Below are 20237 nucleotides of genomic sequence, written 5' to 3'. Positions count from 1 at the left end.
GTTTTGTTTTTGGACTGAAGGAACTGTAGCAACATTATTACATAAACTAACAGTGCTAGCTCAAGTGTATTTTTCAAGGAAAGAAAGCCTTGATAACTGTGTTGCGGGCTGTGGAATGTAGAATCATGCCCACCCCCTACTTCCAAGATGTCCACATGGAATCCCTGGAGCCTGTGAATATGTTGTGTTACCTGGCAAAGGGGAATTAAGGTTGCAGATGGTGTTAGGTTGCTAATCAGATGACTTTGAGATGGGGAGGTTGTCCTAGTTTACCTGGGTGGACCCAGTGGAATCACAAGGGTCCTCAAGAGTGGAAGAGGAAGGCAGTGGTGGAAGAGGAAGTGTCAGAATGATGCAGCGTGAGACAGACTCCGCCAGTCCTTGCTGGCTTTTGAAGATGGAGAAAGGGGGCCTTGAGCCAAAGAATAAGAGCTGCCTCTAAAAGCTGGAAAAGGTGAGAAACAGGTTTTCTTCTAGAGCCCTCAGAAAAGAATGCCGCTCTGCCAACTCTGATTTAAGCCATTGAGACCCACTCTGGACCTCTGATGTCCAGAGCTGTAAGGTAATATATATGTATTGTTTTAAGTCATTAAGTATGTGATATTACAATTCCTCCCTATTGAAATCCTGGTGAAAACCCATAACTGACTATCACCCATATTCGTGTCTGACCTGATTTTTCCTTTTGATTTTCCTGACTTTCATCTTTCAGGGTCTTATGACTATGAGCAGACAAGTCTCAGCCTTGTTAAACATAAGATTTTTTTCAATGACGAGGGTAGGAAGTCTGTATAGCGTGCAACGTGTTTGCTACTATCACTTCTCACTGGGTCTGGCCTCCCCGTGATGGGCCCGCATGCAGGTCCTGCCTTACTCCTTCTTGGTTCTTGGATCAGCTGACTCACTCTTCCGTCTGTGCGCTCCGTCCTCAAGAGTGGAAATTATTGGGAATCTGAGGGCTTGATTATACTCCATCTTTCTATGGGCTTTGGATCAATGGAGAAATAAAGATATAGACATCAGAGGAGGATTTTTTTCATTGTTGACTTATTTTCTTTATTGAACTAAAATTATACTATTATAAAATAGCAATGTATATACAAAGGGATTTAATATATCATAGTGTATATATAATTATCTTTTAAAAGTCAGGATGCAAGTTTCAATGATTATGAATATAAAATTTACATAGAAACATTCTCCATAAGTGATTTATTTGGCTGTTTTGGTTCAAAGTCATCATTTAAGAATCTGATGATCACTTTCCTTCACTTTATGGTCCATCAAAATCACTTGGCCAGATATGTTAAGTAGGAGAGGAAATTTCATTCTTGTGTAATTTCCCTTTGACCGGTTTTGGATGAGACCCAGTTTCTTTACTGCTACATTTGAGAGCTTTGAAGAGCTCATCATTTCAAATATCATAAATAATGTCTTTTTTAATGCTGGCACATCTTCATTATGGGGCCAGGCCCAATGGGCTTCCCACCGTCTTGCCTCGTAGTGGACTTACCTCCTCCATCACAAATAAAGCAGCCATTCTGCCCCCATGGCTTTAAACAAGGAAGACAGAAGAACATCTGTGATTTCAGGTTGGTAGTTCAGAGTGAAAGGGAGAGTGAAAAGAAGAGAAGAGAAAGAATTATAGATCGCTAGAAGAAGGAGGAAGGCATGGAAAGAGAGGGAGAGGGTGAGGGAGAGAGTGGGATGGAGCAGTCCAAATACAGAGAGGAAGGGAGGGAGAGAGGAAAGGAAAGACAGAGAGAGATTGAGAGAGAGAGGGGCCCAATAGTCAGATAATCCTTTTCTCTATCCATGATGGAAAATGGATGAATGACAGAGCGAGGGAAGGATACCTCTCCGTAATACAAATAGGTATCTGTGGTAATTCCTATTTTATGTGTCAAAGTGAGATTGTAGGGAGAGGGAAAAAAGGGGCCCCCCAACACGTCCTACCATCCCCTCCCCACCACCAGCCAACATAGGTCATGATATTCCCAGTGAAACTGCGTTAAGTATGTCCCGAGATGGCAACTCCCAGAACATTACTATGCAACCGTCTCACGTGCCATGTCCTAGTGGCTAGTGTGAGAATCCTGGATGATCGCAATGCCTTTCCAACTTTGTCACTGAGGAATGTGAAGTCACATCTTTGTCACCTGTAAACTGCAACAGAACATCGGCTGTCTGTCTTCAGGAGAAGGGTATAACACTTTTTAGATTAGATAAAGACAACTTTATTATTATTGTTGTTATTTTATGAAAGGGAAAATTGCATGAGCATGATGGAAACCCATTTTCTGAAATATCTGCAAATATTTTATCCTTGGGTAAAACCAGGGAATGGGAGAAGATCAAAGATATTTCAAAGATGCAAAATGTATTTCTTTCTCCATAATGCTTCTTTCATTTCCGCTGTCTATAAGATCTGAAAAAGAACATTCAGTGATGACATACATGATTCAGAAGTGCTTTCTCTGGAGAGGGCAGGGCTTTTCTTTACCTCCTTTTAGGACAGGGCAGCTATTTCAGGCAAGTGGAAGCGTGAGGTCGTGTTGGGGCTGGTGGCTTAGTCCTGGGGATTCCTCCAAGGAGAGCCAAAGGGGTACTTGACATGTGTACTTCCAATGGACTAGGAAAAAATCACTTTGGTGTTAAGTGCTTCTTCTTCAGACTCAAAAAGCATAGGAGACTCTACTGAAAAACTTACTGAGTAAGGCCATCAGGACTCCCACTGAAAGCTCAGAGTTACCAGGTCCCAGCAGGGAGGAGAAACATGAAATTGAACAGTGAGATAGGACAGGAGAAATTGCAGGGCAGTAAGACTGGCACAACTTGTTGAAATTCATATTTCATTAAGGAGTGGGAAAATTTACCTGGACCGGGCTATTTAAGATGGGAAAAAAAAAAAAGGAATAGTGTTTTCAAAGTTTCCACTTGCTATAGAATTCTTATTGACGCAAAAATTCTTCTGGTACCAGTCAAAACTGGGCAGAGGACCTAAATAGACATTTTTGCAAAGAAGACACACAGATGGCCAACAGGCACATGAAAAGATGCTCAACATTGCTAATCATTAGAGAAGTGCAAATCAAAACTACAATGAGGTATCACCTCACACCAGTCAGAATGACCATCATCAAAAAATCTACAAACAACAAATGCTGGAGAGGGTGTGGAGAAAAGGGAACCCTCTTGCACTGTTGGTGGGAATGTAATTTGGTGCAGCTACTGTGGAGAACAGTTGGAGGTTCCTTAAAAATCTAAAGATAGAGTTAGCATATGATCCAGAAATCCCACTCCTGGGCATATATCCAGAGAAAACCACAGTTTGAAAAGATACATGCACCCAAATGTTCAGCACTATTTACAATAGCTAAGACATGGAAGCAACCTTAAATGTCCATCAGCAGATGCATGGGTAAAGAAGATGCGTATATATACATATATATATATATGTATATATACACACACACACACATATACATATACATATACATATACACACACAATGGAACATTACTCAGCCATAAAAAAGAAATGACATTTGCAGCAACATGGATGGACCTAGAGATGATCATACTAAGTGAAGTAAGTCAGAAAGATAAAGACAAATATCATCTGGTATCACTTACATGTGGAATCTGAAAAAATGATACAAATGAACTTATTTACAAAACAGAAATAGACTCACAGACATAGAAAACAAACTTATGGTTACTGAAGGGGAAAGGAGAGGGAGGGATAAATTAGGAGTTTGGAATTAACATGTACATTATTATACATAAAATAGATAAACAGCAAGAACCTACTGTCTAGTACAGGGAAGTATATTCATTATCTTTTAATAACCTATAATGGACAAGAATCTGAAAAAGTATGTATATATGAATAACTGAATCACTTTGCTATATACCTGAAACGTTGTAAATCAACTATGCTTTGAAAAATAGAGAGAGAAGTGAAAAAAATTATTCTTATAAATCATTTTTACCCCCAACAAATAAAAAATTGGCTTTCTGAATAGTCTATGTATCTACGCATGTGAGAGACGTGTTCTTCAGGACAGAATGATCTCAGAGATTATGTAGAGTGGTTTGGTCTTCACCTCTCTTGGTCTGGTGTGGTGCTCACTTATTTCCCTTTTCCATAGGTTCTAAGATTTGTTTCATCTGAGAGATTAAGGACCCAGTGCACCAATGAAAAAACACCCAGGTCTTCATGTCCCTTTAATCTCTTGACTTGTCAGGTGCATCTTTCTGTTTGAATTTCATATGCATGTTGATTTCATTTGTGGTTTGTGTAAAGTTTGTTTCTGGGGCTGTGTTGCTGCATATATCTGTGCAGATTAATCACTATACAAATGGGGCCAGGGTGCAGGAGATGAGTGCCAGTGAAAAGGCAGCCATACTCTGCTTGCCAAGCCTAGCCAGGTGATGTGGGTCTGTGTCAACCCAGAGGAAGGGGAACTTTTTCTATTTTCCACAAAGGTGCCACGTGGGCTAGCAAATGGCCATGATTGCCCTAAGGTCTCCTGTTTTGGAGAATAGGCAGAAATGGTAGGGTCTAGAGTTCCAGAAGTGGCCAGATTCTGAGATAGTCTCAACTACTTAAGTCTATTACTCAGTTTGGTTAATCAGAGGAATTCGAAATTCTAGTTTTAGGGAAGCCTTGGAACCTCAGCATATTTGGTACTAAAGAGTGCTTGCTATAAAATTTCACTGTTGAGGGAAACTCCATAATTTGGGGCTTAATTGCATTCCTTCCATCCATCCATCCATCCATCCATCCATCCATCCATCCATCCATCCATCCATCCGTCTGATCTGTCTTTTCATTACCAAAGAGGGTTTGCACCAGTCAGGCAGGTGCTGTAAGTGAATGGTGCAGGGAGGGATTACAATATAATAGAGCATGGTAGAGACTTAGCAAATCATGTATTTCTCTGTCTATGGGGAGTGGCCACTACTTACCCTCTGGGGATTGTTGTCTTGAAGAAAAGCAAGCATGCACCTCCAGGGGCTTCAGATCTTTTTGAGTTTTTCCAAAGGAATTGGCAATCAAGTTGTAAAATCCGCTGATTTTAAAATACTGACAGCCAATTCAAATGTTTAAAAAACACTGTGCTAACATTGTGAGGCTTGTGCCCCTGTTGCTGCATGTTAAAATGGGGAAAATGGGTTGGTCACATTAGGTGTATGGGTATCAGTTTGTAACCTGTGCCTCTAAGGGTAGTACGTATGCCCTTAGAAAGGTGTCCAGTATTACCTTGTAGATTAATGGGAAACTTCTCTACTTTTAGTGAGTTTTAAAGTAGAGTTATCATATCATCCCTCTACATTTTGGAGGATAGGCTGGTTACATTACTTGGATCATACAGAATAAACATTATTGGTGGTCGTTTAAAAAAATAATTATTAGCCCACTGCTTCCTGATTATCTAAAGCAAGTCGATCAAGGCTTTTCAGTGTGGTCCTCCATGGGCTTACAAAGGAGTTTAGGATTGACAGTAAAAAAAGAGGGATGGGAATGAAACATTTCTGTTTCTTGGGAATGGAGCCATTCTGTATATATTGGTTTCGAGAGTAGGGATTTTAAAGTAAGCCACTTTAAGCTACATTTCTAAAAAGAAATACAGAACTTCTTGACAGGTATGCCAGCTGTTTTAATGTCTAAGCACCAATGGCGCTCTGCCAAGTTCAAAGCAAATTTAGGCAAATTTTAGTAAAGCTGGCATCGCACAGAACTGGCACATGCATTATTCATAAATTTTACCTTTTTGCTTGAGAAAAAAAATGACATTTCACTGATTCCATGGCAGAAGACCCTTTAAGGTTTTATGGACAACTATTAGGATCAGAATGAAACATGTTACAAAATTCAATAATATTTAATTATATATTTAATGATGTATTTTAATACAAATAAATTAATATTTTACAGCAAGCTGATTACTTTTCTAATGCCTTCTAAGGAAATTTCACACTGGCCCATGTAATGGTAGGCCAGTGATGATAAAGCACCCTATGTCCCTAGCTTCTGTTTTTCCCCTCCCGTCCATCCATCCACACAGCAGCTGACAATTGTCTTCTGATAGATCCTGGCTTGGGTAACACATCACACTGGCAGAGTAAGAATTTAGGAAGTAGCTCAACAGGACACCCCAGGTAGGGTGGCCTTTTTGAAAAGGCTGGCGCATATTCCTCCTGGGTCTGTTGGGTACTGGCTAGTGTGAGCCTTGGAGTCCTAATGAAAAGTGAGAGCTCGGGAGTTCTCCCCCCATGACTTGGGGAATATCCCCATGCTTTCTTTGTAGAACTGGCAAAACTAGCATTCTATTATGAAAGTTGAAAGGTTTGACTGATTTTGTCAGATGGTTGGACTGATATTTGCATATCTACATTTCATGTCACTTTGCTACTAAAATCCTCCAATAGCTTTTCATTGGATTTGGAATAAAATCCAAGGACTTTACCTTGAACTCCATAGCTCGTCTTAAGCTGGCCTCTGTGTTCCTCTTCTACCTTGTCTCCATCTAATTAGGCTTTCTTTCTTTTCTTTAAATAGACTAATCTCTTTCTCACTTCAAGCTCCTTGTTGAACCTACTTGTCCTTCTTTCTAGATGTTTCTTTCCTCAGATCTTTGGCTTCTTTCCACCTGGACTTTGACTCAAATTTGACCTTCCTGGAGAGTTTTCTTTGGCGAGCTCACCTCTATCATCACTCTATCCTATAACTCTATTTCATTTTCCTCACAACACTTATTTGAACTAATCTTATTTATTATTGTCTCTCCATTGATATGTAAGCATCATGAGGGTAAGACTTCCTCTACTGTACTTTACTGCTCTATTTTCAGAATCTACAACAGCATCTAGTATAAAGTCTGCACTCAAAATTATTTGTTGGATGAACTACAGTTTGCTCCCATTCAGTGGCTTTACCTGCAACTCTTTCACTCTTGATTGGAATATAATTTTATTATTTGTCAGGGTTGGGGGAGAACAGGGACAGAGGGTGGTGAGGAAATGGGAAAATATGGGAATGGTGAAATTAGCTACATGATTTGAGCAGTGAATCACAAGCATTGCCTTAAAACAAAAAAGAAGCAAATGTATAATACCTGAAAGTCAGACCTCAGTATAAACTTATAGTGGATGTCATTGGGTAAATCATGCACACCAAAGCTTTATCTTCATAATTCTGACAAGAATAGGAAGGCTGATGAGATTTTTTGCAGAGCATTAAATAAACATAGTGGCTTCAAGTTTGCTTTGAGCCTGTACCCATGGCTGATAAATGCTTTTCTGTTAGTAGAAGGGGAAAACATACATTTAAGATGATAAGCAACCAGAGATACAGCCCATAGCTAGTGTCAGATTTTTAAGAGGAATCTTCCTCCTACTACCCTGAAAGTCTGTGATGATCCATCTGTTTGTTTATGAATGGCACATCAGGGACCAAGGGCAACAGACTTAATCTTTCAAAATCAAACAGAAGTAAAATAATATTTATCTGTCCCCTAAGACATGTTGGACAGGAGATGTTCCATGAAGCTGATGAAATTTTAACTAATGTGACTAGTCCATTGAGATTTAACTCTCATCAGTCATCATCCTTATCGTTACCATGTGGCAGAAAAATATATAGTTCTGTTAAATGCTACCTCTTGACAGAAAAATATGAAATATGAAAGTACAGCTGAAAATTCTCAGGTTCCCAAACAATGACTCATCTGACCCACCAGTCATCTCTTCAAGAGCTGAAACAAAAGAAAGCAAAAAGGGTTTCTGTGGTTAAGAGATTTCTATCGACACCAGTCCCCAGGAGCAGATCAAACACAGGGAAGAAGAGGCTCAGGAAAATTTTTTGGTCTATTTCACATCTGTGGAGTAGAGCTCTAAATGTAATCTCATCTAAAACACGTATTGCTTTTCTGTGAGACATAAATTGCCTTCTCTTCCGCTATTCCCAGCCCTGATAACAGTCTTCTGCAGAGAGCAGAATTTTAAATTCTAGTGGAATTAATAAACAGATTAGAGTAAGGGCAGTAATAGGGGAAGATTGAAGATGGTCTGGGATAGAAGTGAGCAAAGTCAGAAACTATGAGTTTGAGCTTTGATGTGGTCCTGGCTCATAGTTATTTTGTGGAAGCTTCAGCATCCTGGAATTTTATTCACTTTATCAGCTGGGCTGGGATCAGATGTGCTGCTATAACAGTGTCAGTGGGTTAAACAACAAAGATTTATTTCTTACTCATGCTATGTGTCCACTGTGGTTCGGCTGGACGCTCTGCCGATCGTCTTCACTCAGGGACGAGTGACAGAGTTGCCAGCATCTCAGATGTTGCTCGCTGCCATGCTTGAGGGAAAAGCGAACTCTAAAGGGTCGGGCTCTAACGGGTTGAGTACTCTTGTACAGAAACGGCACGAGGCACTTCACCTCAAAAACTCACTGACTAGACGTCATGGTGCCTGGTTCCACCCAACCACAAAGGGAACAGAAAGTATAGTCATGAACAGAACTAAGGACATTCATTTATTATTTGTCTCCTTGTTTTTGGCACAGATTGATTTATTAGAATAGAAAGGGTAGGCTGGTTATCAGAGAATGTCTCATTTTCTTCATTCAGAATTACCATTTTTAAAAAAGATTTAAGAGTTTATTTGAGCAAGAATCGATCTGAATGGCACAGCGCCAAATCAGAAGTGTTTAGGAGCCCTGGCTGACAGGTGCCAGGAGCTAGACTTATATAGAGAAAGTGCAGAAGGAAAGAAAGGAGATTATTTGATTGTCTATAGCTGAAAGCCTATTTGGGTGTTTGAGAGTGGTTGTCCTTACAATGCCTCTTGATTAGAATTACCATTGATTTATTAAATCATAATTTCTCTCCTAATGTATATAACAAGATCGATTAATTTTCACAGATAATTAGCAGGTAACTGATGATCATTTTATGGTTAATGCATCAATTCTTAAATTTAGCCAATATTTATGGAACACCTACTATGTGCTTGATCACTATGCTAAATACTCCATTGGATGGCTTTGCTGAATTATCACTCACTCAGTCATCACTCACTCAGCCAACTCCAGAAATGGATACAGTTCGGTGCAGGCAGGGAAGGTTCTTGTGAGGCTTACCTACTTTGTAGGATCTTGGTGGGCATTCAAGACCCTGTTTTCAAGGTACCTAGTACTGGAGGTAGTGATGTTGATAATGATGTTACAACTTGACTTGGAGTTTGTAGTTCATTAACTAAAGTAATTTTTATTCAACTGGTAATTCAATTAAATAGTGCTTACTTGACTATTAGTCATGGGGTCAGGACTGCCTCCTGAAATTCTCCTTTCATTATCCACCTGCGGCCTGTTGAGATGGGATGCTGAAATAGGATTCAGTCCTGATGATAATAAGAGCACAGATGCCAACTACACATGCAGTAGCTCCCGGGAGAAGACTTGATGACTCAGCATTGTCCCTAGGAGATGACTCCTGGAGAGCCAGGCACAATGTTAGATATGGATGGACATACTTAGAATTTAAGAGCTTATGTCCAATTCAGCTTAAATTTATCTTCTATTCTCTGGCCTTTGGGTCACTGAGGTTGGTCCCTTAGCTGTGTCTTCCCCCAGCCACAGGGATTCCTTTCTGCTGATCACAATTCCCCACATATTTCCCCTTAGTAAAGAGCAGTTGTGTACTTGGTGACGAGTTTGTTTGTGCCATTGTGTGTTGAAAGGCAGATCTTCTGCATGATGATCGTGGGTTACTTCTTGAAAAGTTTTGTACCCTCCCTTTGCTGTTTCCAAAACCAGCTTCATTTCAGTTGAGTGTGAAAATTCTCTCTTTGTGGTTTCCTCAGATTAATGCTGTCAACAAAGACTGGGTGAGGTTTCTGTCTACATGGATCTGAATTTGGGGCTTCTGGCCAATGTGTTACTGCTTTGTCTGAGATGAAAAGGTATAAGAGTACATTGTTGGTATGTGGCTTCAAAAAGCCAGGTCTGCTCTGCCTGATTTTCATGTAAGCAATCACTCCTGCTCCTTTGATTCTGTTCTCACTGAGTCACAGATAGAAACTACAGCTGGAGGAGACCTTGTCCCATAGTGATAAACCACATCCACTTTTGCCCCTGCAGGAACATTCCATTCACCCACTGCCCTCAAATTAACAAAAGGTATTTACAAAAGTGGAGAGGTTGAATATAAGGAAGAAGCATATCTTGTTAGGTAAGAAAACAATGTGACTAGAAACATGGGAGGTGTGTGAGTGTTGTGTGTGAGTGTGATTGTTTACCAAATGATTCTATAATGTTAGTGTATACATAATTAGCACAAGAACAGCTTTGAGAAATGTACGCTGACTTTTTATAAAGGCCAGAAGATACATTATTAGATGTGTTTTACTAAAAGAGTTGTCCTTGCCAAAAGGTTCTGAGCTAATATTTTAAGAAGTCTTTAGGGAACAGGTAATTTTCTTTTTTATTGCCCTACGAATGGAATAGAAATAGGAAGTTCCAGCCTTTTATTTGTTTTATCCAAATCTTTGTGGGGGGAAATCAGCTATTAGTTTCTTATGAGATCCACCCTTGGTAACTCTTTTTTTTTTCCCCCAAGATGTCTTGTTTTTATTACAATATTCTGTTCAGGCTACGTTCTCCAAAATCTTAGTATGGAACGGTAATTTTCCTTGCATACATTTTGTAATTCAGACTTCCTTAATGGAAGACCACATATGTCCTTATTAGCATGGAAGCCACCTGAAGACAGAGTTTATATCTTCACTTTTGTAATCCTCACATAATGTGTGCCCAACTGATGTCTTCTGATTGACTGAATGAATGAAGACAGACCCAAGATTCCCAATAGAAAGAGAATAGAGGCCTATTTCTGTTTACTCTCCTGCAGTGGGGAGATGACCTAAATATCACATCTTGTTTGCCAATGATTCGACTTTATTTCTTGTTTACTTGTATTCAGGACAAAAATATAGATAGTTCTTTCATGCAATATTGCCAAACTGAACTTGAATGAAACCTTATATTAAATAATGTACAAAATTAACTCTATGTTTAGCTACCAAGGGGCTCTGGCATTTTGCTTGGGTAAATTCGAGGCTGGTCTGGAAGGCTCAGGTCTTGGAATGGCAGGTCTGTGTCACCATGGTGATGTGGGTTGGAGGAGATGGATGGCTATCATGTAAAGTGTCTACTGAATGCGCTGTGCCAGCAGCAATGCTTGGTACCACCAAGGTACTCTAAAAGAATAAGATATTTTCTTGGCTCCACATAATATACCATAATGTGTCTGATACAGTCAGCCAAAACATGATCATTTATCATTGCCTCTGCCAGTTACCCAGGCTAAGAGAACCAAAAGCCAAATTCAGTGATCAAAAGGACAACTAGACAAGCAAAAGGCAAAAGGATGAGGAAAGAACCAGCCAGGGATCTATGTTTTGCTTGATTATGTCTCTTATTCTCTGGGAGTCAGCAGTGTGGGAACCTCTTTTACTTCTGTGTGTAATCCATCTTCTCTGTGGGTATAGGGCCAGTCGTTCCTGAATCCTCCCACTATGACCATATCAGTCATTGGGAAACAGACAAAGGACCACCACAACATAGCAGAGTGGTAAAATATGTAGGCTGTATTGGCAGACTGCCTGGTTTCAGATCCCTGTTCTACATACTAGCCAGGAAATTACTAAAGCCTTGGTGCCCTAGTCTTTTGATCTCTAAAATGAAGAAAGTAATAAAAATATTACTTTCATGGGGTTTCATGGGGTTATTGTGAGGATTAAATGAGTTAATACATGTTTATCTCTTAGCATACTGCTGTTATTAGTAATGGCGGGATCAGGAAGACTCAGTGTAAGTGGTAAATGGAGATGTGAAATGTGTGTGGTTGGCCACCTGAGTTCAGTATACAAGGGTGGATCAGAAACACAAGTTGAAGAGAAATATATTGTTAATATTACTTATATTGTTACTGTCACTACTGATGTCTTTACCAAGGAGATGTAAAAAATATTTCTGGGGCATCCCTGGTGGCAGTGGTTGAGAGTCCACCTGCCGATGCAGGGGATAGGGGTTCGTGCCCCGGTCCGGGAGGATCCCACATGCCACGGAGCGGCTGGGCCCGTGAGCCATGGCCACTGGGCCTGCTTGTCCGGAGCCTGTGCTCCGCAACGGGAGTGGCCACGACAGTAAGAGGCCCGCGTACCGGAAAAAAAAAAAAAAATTTCTATATGTACCATGCATCCTACTTCACATAAGTGAATATTCAAAGCTCTCAATTCTCAGTGCTTGAGTTTTTCAAATGTTCTGTTCTCATCTCAACTCTATTGAGAGGTGGCAGTAGTCAAAAGACAGGAATCTGGTAAAAATTCCAAGTGGAAAGGCACATAAAATTTTACTCTTTGAAATATAATTGCTTTGGCATAAAAAATAAGAATCAAGCTTTAGTTCCAGGATGATATTTTTTAATGAATTGAAATTGCAGTTAATAGGAAATTGAATATAAAGATTAGTGACTATGAAAAGAAGTCATGGCATGGATTATTCATTATAGGTATTTAAAGAGCAATAGTGAATTTTTTTTAACAAAGACAACTCAGAAAAATAAGCCAGGCAGTTTAAAAATGAATTCACTGCAGAGGTTGATTCTGCATTCATAAATATAATGAAGTTAAACAAAATATTTAGTAGCAGAGTTATATGGGAAGAGCCTTACCGATATAAACTGTGGTCTGTGGAGCAGGCCCTGTGAGAAGTGCATTCTTGGGACCCTATCTAACCCATGGGACAGCTCTCCTGCCTCTGATTTCAACTATTCCTTTTTTGTACTGACTAAGCACACCTGTGTCTGGTGCCCTGTCCTTGCCCTTTCTGCCTGTTTACCACTGGGACTGAAACTCTTTTCTTTGCTCTATTTCTACCTCTAGTTGCTGTACTTTTCTTTATCTAACTTATTTTTTCCCCTGACCTATAACAACATGACCAGTGAGTATCTGACACAGATGCTTGTTGCTGTGTTGATGGACGTGAGTGGTCAGTTTCATAGCTTCGAGCTAGATGAATAGTAGTGTAATAGAGCTCACAGAGGTACAGCCAGCATGGCTGGAATCATGACAGTTTCCTCGTTTCTTGTCGTTCCAAGCCACAGAGTCCCTGGTGATGTACACTTTTAATCAAACAAGTCTAGTGAATGCAAAATCAAACAAATTTAGTGTGAGGTATCAACATCAGTGTCATTTATACAGTTCCTCATCATTATTCATTCTTTTATTCAATAATATTCCTATAGTAAGTGATGGGAGATTAAAGTAGGGGAAAGAAGGGGGAAAACTAACAATTTCTCAAAAGGAAAGTAGAAGTTAGAAGGTAGAAGCCATTGCAAATGGCTTCAAGAGGACATTTCTAAATCATAGGTGGATATTGGAATACTCAGAGTAAAATAAAATGTTCAGGAAAGTTATTGTTCAAATATGAATACACAAATATAATATCACTATTTGGATTGCTCAACATTTATAAATTATATGAAAGTAAGAACTGCAGCTGAAGGCAGTCCATATAAATATACAAGGTGTAAGGAAAATAGCAAGTGAAATAAAGCACCGTCTTTGCTAGGTACAAGGCTAAATGTTCATCTTGATAATAAAATGTTCAGGGCAATTACTTGGTCTGTTCAATGAGCAGAGCCAGAGAGAACCTAATAATTCCTCTGTCTTGTTTTGGTGAGAACACTGCTAATATTAATGGGAATGCAATGGTCAAGATCTTGGGGATTGATAAAAGGGCAGCTGTAGATCTTTGTGTCTGACATGTGTTTCTTAGGTCTGCTGACAAATTAATTAGGGACCCCCTGGGGTTTCTCCACCTCTTGGGGGCATTCCCAGGACCTCTCCTGAGGCCTCTCAGTACTGATGAGCTGGGGGAAGGTGGGGATAGGAAGACAGACTTTATTTTCAAATGCCTCTGAATCGAGAACCAGGCTAGATGTAGGGATATAAGGAAGGGGAAGTAGTGGATTGAAAGGTGTTTCCCTGTCTGGGATAATTCTCGGTCTCTGCACTGGTTCAAGCTGCTGAGGCGCCAACATGAATTCCAAGGAGTCAAGGTACTAATGCTTGTTTGGCTTCTAGGGGCACATGGCCCTCTGCCAGGAGGCTCTGGGGAGAGTGGATTGTCACCATCTAGCTAGTTCAGCTGTGCAGCCACACATCCTTGCTGGTAATGTAAGGATTTGCTCCCGAATACCATAGTATGAGTCTAATGTGCAATGAGATACATTTGAAAGGTACAGCGAGGCCCACAGTAGACGTCCTTGGATTTTGTCTCCTGACTATAGTCCCTGAGGCTTAGTTTTATTTTTTACAGTATTTTCAAACTACAGTTGTGGCATTGTAATTCGTTGCTAATGTGTTTTTCAGTTGTGGTAAAAATAAAACCAAAAATAAACAATAACAAAGAAATTGCCTCCAGGAAATGTGTGAATTTTGCCTGTTATGTCATATGGCATTTCCATAATTGGATTCTGTGTTAATGAGAGTTGGCTATGGGAATAGTAATCACAGTGTACAGCCCTTATCACCAGTGCTGCTTTTTTTGCATGATTTATTGCAAAAGTAGTTACATAGGAGAGCGGATTCTGCCCAATGGGCAGCTTCATCAGTGGCCAAACTGTTGTTTTTCCCAGTGATTGTAAAAGGATGGATTTAATACCAGGCTTATTTATTTGTGTCCAACAGAATGAAATGAATGTCTCAGACCATTCTTTTCAAAGACATCTTAGCAATGGTCTGCAAACCAATTCACAGTATTTAATAGTGTGCCTTGGTGTTTTCTGCAGTGCACTGATCCCTGCATGAACTTCTGTTCCCTTTGCACTACTTCTGCGTTTGCTACTTTGTAAGAAAAGTGGTCAATGCTACTTAAATGGTGTTTCTTAAATAGGTAAATGGGGGTGCTAGTTCAGGCAAACCTACTTTACCCCATTTTCCTTAGGGACTATTTAAATCTAAAGTAATTATAACTAAATTTCAGGGCTGATTTGGAACATTTTTTATATACCTGTCACTTCATTCATAGGTATTCATGTTAGTACTGTATTCTCTTTATTAGATATTAAGCTTCTTAGGGAAGTGTATATTTTTTTATAGTGCTTTCCAGAACACTTACTGTGATCATCGTTCTCATTCATAAGCATTCATGCAGTGGCTGTTAATCTATGGTTTGGTAAATGGTGGTATAAAAAATGGGATAGTTTAGATACTATATACTGATGAAAATCGAAGCTGATGAAAACTGAAGACCCTGGCCTGATGACTTTCTCAGCAAATGCTGTTGATTGCCTGGGCTATTCATATAGTATTGTGTGCATATCAGGTATTTGATAAGTACTTAGTAATATGACGTTAAAAGTAAATTTATTCTGTGGTGGCATGGTGGATTGTCTCTTAACATCCATTCCAAGCCCCTATTATTCATCTGGTAAAAGGTGGAAAGTTACAAAACAGTCTCTCAGACTTCCTTGGAGATAAGGTGGTGAATGACCATGGGGATGTTTCGTTGCTTTGCTTTCGGCATCGGCCCAAGTCCCAGGGCCCAGTCACTAGCTACATGAGTGTTAAGAGGCAAGGTGTGGAGTATCAGTTGTGCTGATGAAGGACATAGCAGGTACTGTAAGATTTGGAAGCAGACAGCAGTTAGCAGCTGAGTCAGCAGCTTCCCAATTGAGTGGCCCCTGGATTCTAGCGATTTCATGATCCAGCTGCCTTCCTGTTAGTGTTTGCTTCCTAATTGTGGTGCAGCACTGTGGTTATGGAACTGACGGCATCGCAGGGTGGCAGGAAGCTAATCACAGAAGAGGTAATGGTTCTCCTGGTGGCCCAGTTCTGTGATGTGGCTTGGGGATTATTTCTGAAGGCTCAGCTTAGAAGTATTTCTTCAGCATTCCCCAGTGATAAGTCACTTAATTATCTGTATAACATGTTTTTCTTCTTAAAATAGCTGGGGAGATTCTGTTCTCTTGAACTTTACCATGACCAGTATCCTATTGGGCTATGTATTGGGTTGGCCAAAAAGTTAGTATGGATTTTTCTGTAAGCTGTTATGGGAAAAACAGCAACAAACTTTTTGGCCAACCCAATACTTCCTCCAAAATTTTCCAGGGTCAACTCATTAGGCATTATGTGATTTCGTGAAAAATTGTGGAAGTACCACTAGAAATAATCACAAACATAACTATGTCTTTTTCAAACCCATTTCAGAATGTTTATACATACCTCATATTTTTCCTGTAATTGATGAGTCACACTGGTAATATCCCCAGGGCCATTAACTTGACTTATAAAATGTCCCTTGAACTGTACTTTGAAGCCCAACAAAATTGAGTTGTTTGAGCTAGAAAAGCAAGAGCAGGGAAAAGTACAGAATCTCCACAGGAAATGTTTTGCCTCCAGGGTCCTGTCATTCAAACTAGAGATTGAAGATACCTATATTCTAGCAGATGTCTAAGGCTGCTTATTTCTACGGGTTAAGGCATAATGCTAATCAGAGGCGAAAGCAATGGCTCCTGTTGTCGGGTGAGCCATTTAGTTTTACTCTCTTTTATGACCTCAGCCTTCGCTCTTTTGCCCTGCCCATTCATATGGCCCATCTTTGAGAAGAGAGAGAAAGAGAGAGGTAGAAAGGTGGCAAAAATACTTTCTCAAGATGCTTTATGGCTAAAGGGTCAGCAACATCATTTTCATACCTGAGGGACTGCACATTCCAGTTAGTCTCCAGAGAGAGGACAGAAACGCCATCTGTTAAGTAACTGTGATCCTTGCTAAGCTGAAAAGACAGGCAAAAGAGGAAGTTCACTACCTTGCCTTGGGAGATAATTTTTATCATCAGGAAAAATGGCATGTATTGATTATGGTGGAAGTGATAGAAAGATTTTCAGCATATAAGAGAATTTAGTTCACAACAGAATAGAAGTTTAAAAGGGATCAAAGGATTAGAGGGAGCAGTGATGGCCGAGGGAAGGGGAGAGACTATACTGCTGAAGAATTACATTCAGCTACAAATAATGCAGAGTCCTTTCAAACAGTGGTTTAAATGCACAAAGATTTGCTCTCTCATGTTAAAAGAAGTCTGGAAGTAGGCAGTCTGGGGCTGGCATGGCAATTCTAGCACGTCATCATGAGCCCAGTTTCCTTCTATGTCTGTTATCTATTTTCTAAACACATGGCTTCCATTCTCAAAGTCAACTCAAGATCCAAGGTAGCTGCTGGAGTTCTATATATCACCTCCACTTTCCAGCCAGCAGGAATGGCAGAACTTTCCTTCCCAGAGGCCCATATAGTACTTCCTCTTACATCTCATTGGCCAGAATTTAGTCACATGACCTTACTTAGCTGCAAGGGAGGCTGGAAAATTTAGTCTGTGTGTCAAGTAGCAATATGCCTAGCTATTGATGGTGTTCTCTTACTAAGGAAGAAGGAGAAAGTGGGTATTTGGAAGGCAATTCATGACCTCTGTCACAGAGGCTGAGCCAGGCAGAGCTTAGAGACTATGATATTGCTGACTGTGGCCTCTTGGCTTCAAGAAAGGCCCTTTTCTTTACTACCACAAATGGAGTTTCTTACCTTTACTTCTGAGTCATCCAAGAAGCTGAGGCAGTTTCTAGAGAAGACTGCCAAGAATGGTTGAGCACACACACAGCCATGTGGGATTGGCAGTGGCACCTTAGATGCTTTTATCTGCCTGTTGTACAGTTGAACTGATTGAAACAACAGCAGGTGTAAGCGGGAATTCTTGGGCACCCTGCCTGTGAAGCTTGTCTCATTAATGCCCTCAGATAAATGCCTGCACTGGCTGAAGCTCTGGAAAGATTCTAAGAGGAAACAAAGTAGGAAGATTTTTGAGGTTATAATCATGGGTAAGTGTACCAATGTGTTTTTAGAACCATAGAATTCCAAACCTGAATAAAGATTCCAAAAAGCCTAAGTTATGATGTTTTGGTTGTCCTGAACAGTTGAAGGGAGAAAAAGGCCAGCATTTGAAAATTAGTTTATTTCATATATATTTGAAGAGTTAGGCCACTTGGCAAAACCCATTCTGTGTTTCAGTACATTGCAAACCTCCTGGGGCTGAGTTGTGACAGCCCTCTTTATATGGGGCCTACATCTGCTGTCTCCCATCCATGCACACAGCTCTGATCTCTTATGTCTGGCCCACTTTTCACCCATTTATGTGAACAACTGGGCGCCGGTAAGCATCTATGCTTGTACCCTTTGCCTGGAGTGGCTCAGGAGATAGCCAGTGCATAGGGGTGAAGTGGGGGTGGGTGGTGTTACTCTCTGATTGGGAGGCATGAATAGAGGACTCCTGGCCTGGAGAGATGGGACAGGATATAAGTGGAAGCTGAGGTCCTAGAAGGAAAGGGCCTGACAAGGAGGACCTGAAGACGCATCCACTATGAGGGCTCCAGGAACCATCTGTGAGAAGACACATCATTGCCCCTCCAGATATCTGGTATCTCAGGACTCTGACTGAATGGGCTTGAATTGAAGCCATGGTTTGCAATGCTAGAGCCAGGATGTGACCACGGATTTTCGCCAAGTTGTTCCAACACAGATGGAGTGAACTCCATGGTGCTTTAAGTGATAACCAACCAGTGTAACTTTTTCAGGGTAGTAGTTCTAACAGATGGTGCTGTTTGAAATCCTCCCTTACAATCCCCAGAAATGACTCTGTAACCTATTTAGGAGGCTTATTTGAGTGGCTCACAACCTAGGCCCATACTCCAACTGGTTGGCAATCTGTTCATGGACATTTTTGTCTGTAGGGGGCATTAAACTTTTTTAAAACGGGATAATGCACAACTGCTTCCCAAGCCACCCTTGTCCCAACACAGTACTGTACAGGCCTGTGTATTTTTGCAAACCCTAAAAATTTACTTGAAAACCACTTTAATTTTAATGTGTAAAAGGTAAAGAAGAAAGAACCCTCAAAAAGCTATAGGATTCAGATACTTCTTATTTACAAACAGAGACATCAAGATCCTTCAAGCTATGCTGGACTGAATGATTTGAGGAAGCATCATTTTCATCATTTGAAGCTTTTGTTTAGTTACCATATTTATAAATTTCAGAAGGAGCTCACTAGCCTTCTCCTAGCCCTAGTAAGTCATTCGATTGGTATTTGCATCCTTGGACTTCGGCTTGAATTGAAATCCTTTAGCTCTACCTTAGATAGTAAATGTCAACAGTTTAAAGTGGCGTGACTCTGATTTCCAAATCTGCCCTACTGCTGAATGCTGCAAACAGGAAGGAAGAAAAAGAAAAACTGTTTGTTACCTTGAGAAACATGTGTGATCTCAGTTTGGTTTTCCTTAGATGTGAGATCTGTGAGTGCTAATTTTATTCATTATAACTGTGAAAGCCTCAACATTTTAATTAGTAATAGTGACATAAATTACATCAGTTTTATTTCAGTTCTTACGTTTTAATTTTCCTTAGGTGTATTCAGTTGACATAAAACACCCATGCAGGGGTTCCCTCAGCTTAATTAAGGTTAATTTTTCTAGCACGTGAAATCAGATGCCTTCTGTGGCTGAGACACAGTGTATTGGGCTATTGCCTGAATATGAGAAAAATAGCAATGTGCTTTTTACTCCGTGCTACCACTAGTATTTATCATGGCTGTTTATCTTAATGAATTCAACTTTCTCCTGTTGTGATGTGCTCCTCTTTATACGCTAACTTACCTATTTGATTTTAAGCTTACTTTGTGGTATTAGGTTTTAGTTTATTAATTTCTGTATAGTTTTGGGGAAGTATTCCCTTGAAGATACCCTTTCATACCTATATTGCAATTAATACCACTTGGAACATTCCTTCTAATGGTTTCTAAATTTGAATCTTAGCAAAATAGAATTAGAGATTCTGTTTTCAGAGAACATTTGTGTATGGGATTTCTTTCCATTCCTGATCTAATGTTAGGGTGGTGAGGCTGAGATCAACATTGTCTATTTCATATATATTTTTTGTCTTTAGAATGTATGTTCAGTTATAAAAGTAATACAAGTTCCTTAAAGCTTCTCTCTCTCTCTCTCTCTCTCTTTTTCTTTTTTTTTTGGTAAAATAAAGACAAACTGCAGGAAAAAAAAAAAGAACAAATACCCTAAAGTTCCATGAAGGTCATTGCATTGGAAATTGAATTTTGAGCAATTGAACTTAACA

At 40.0% G+C, this 20237-nt stretch overlaps 1 protein-coding gene across 2 annotated transcripts in view; it reads left to right on the top strand.

Moving 5' to 3' along the window:
• PDE4D (phosphodiesterase 4D) overlaps positions 1-20237 on the top strand; it is a 1495323-nt gene that overhangs the window by 125444 nt on the left and 1349642 nt on the right. The window lies entirely within an intron of this gene.

Source organism: Kogia breviceps, chromosome 4 (genome assembly GCF_026419965.1).
Source record: "Kogia breviceps isolate mKogBre1 chromosome 4, mKogBre1 haplotype 1, whole genome shotgun sequence".
Lineage (NCBI taxonomy): Eukaryota > Metazoa > Chordata > Mammalia > Artiodactyla > Physeteridae > Kogia > Kogia breviceps.
The sequence above is the reverse complement of the archived record's forward strand: the minus strand, read 5'-3'. Positions and strand labels throughout refer to the sequence as shown.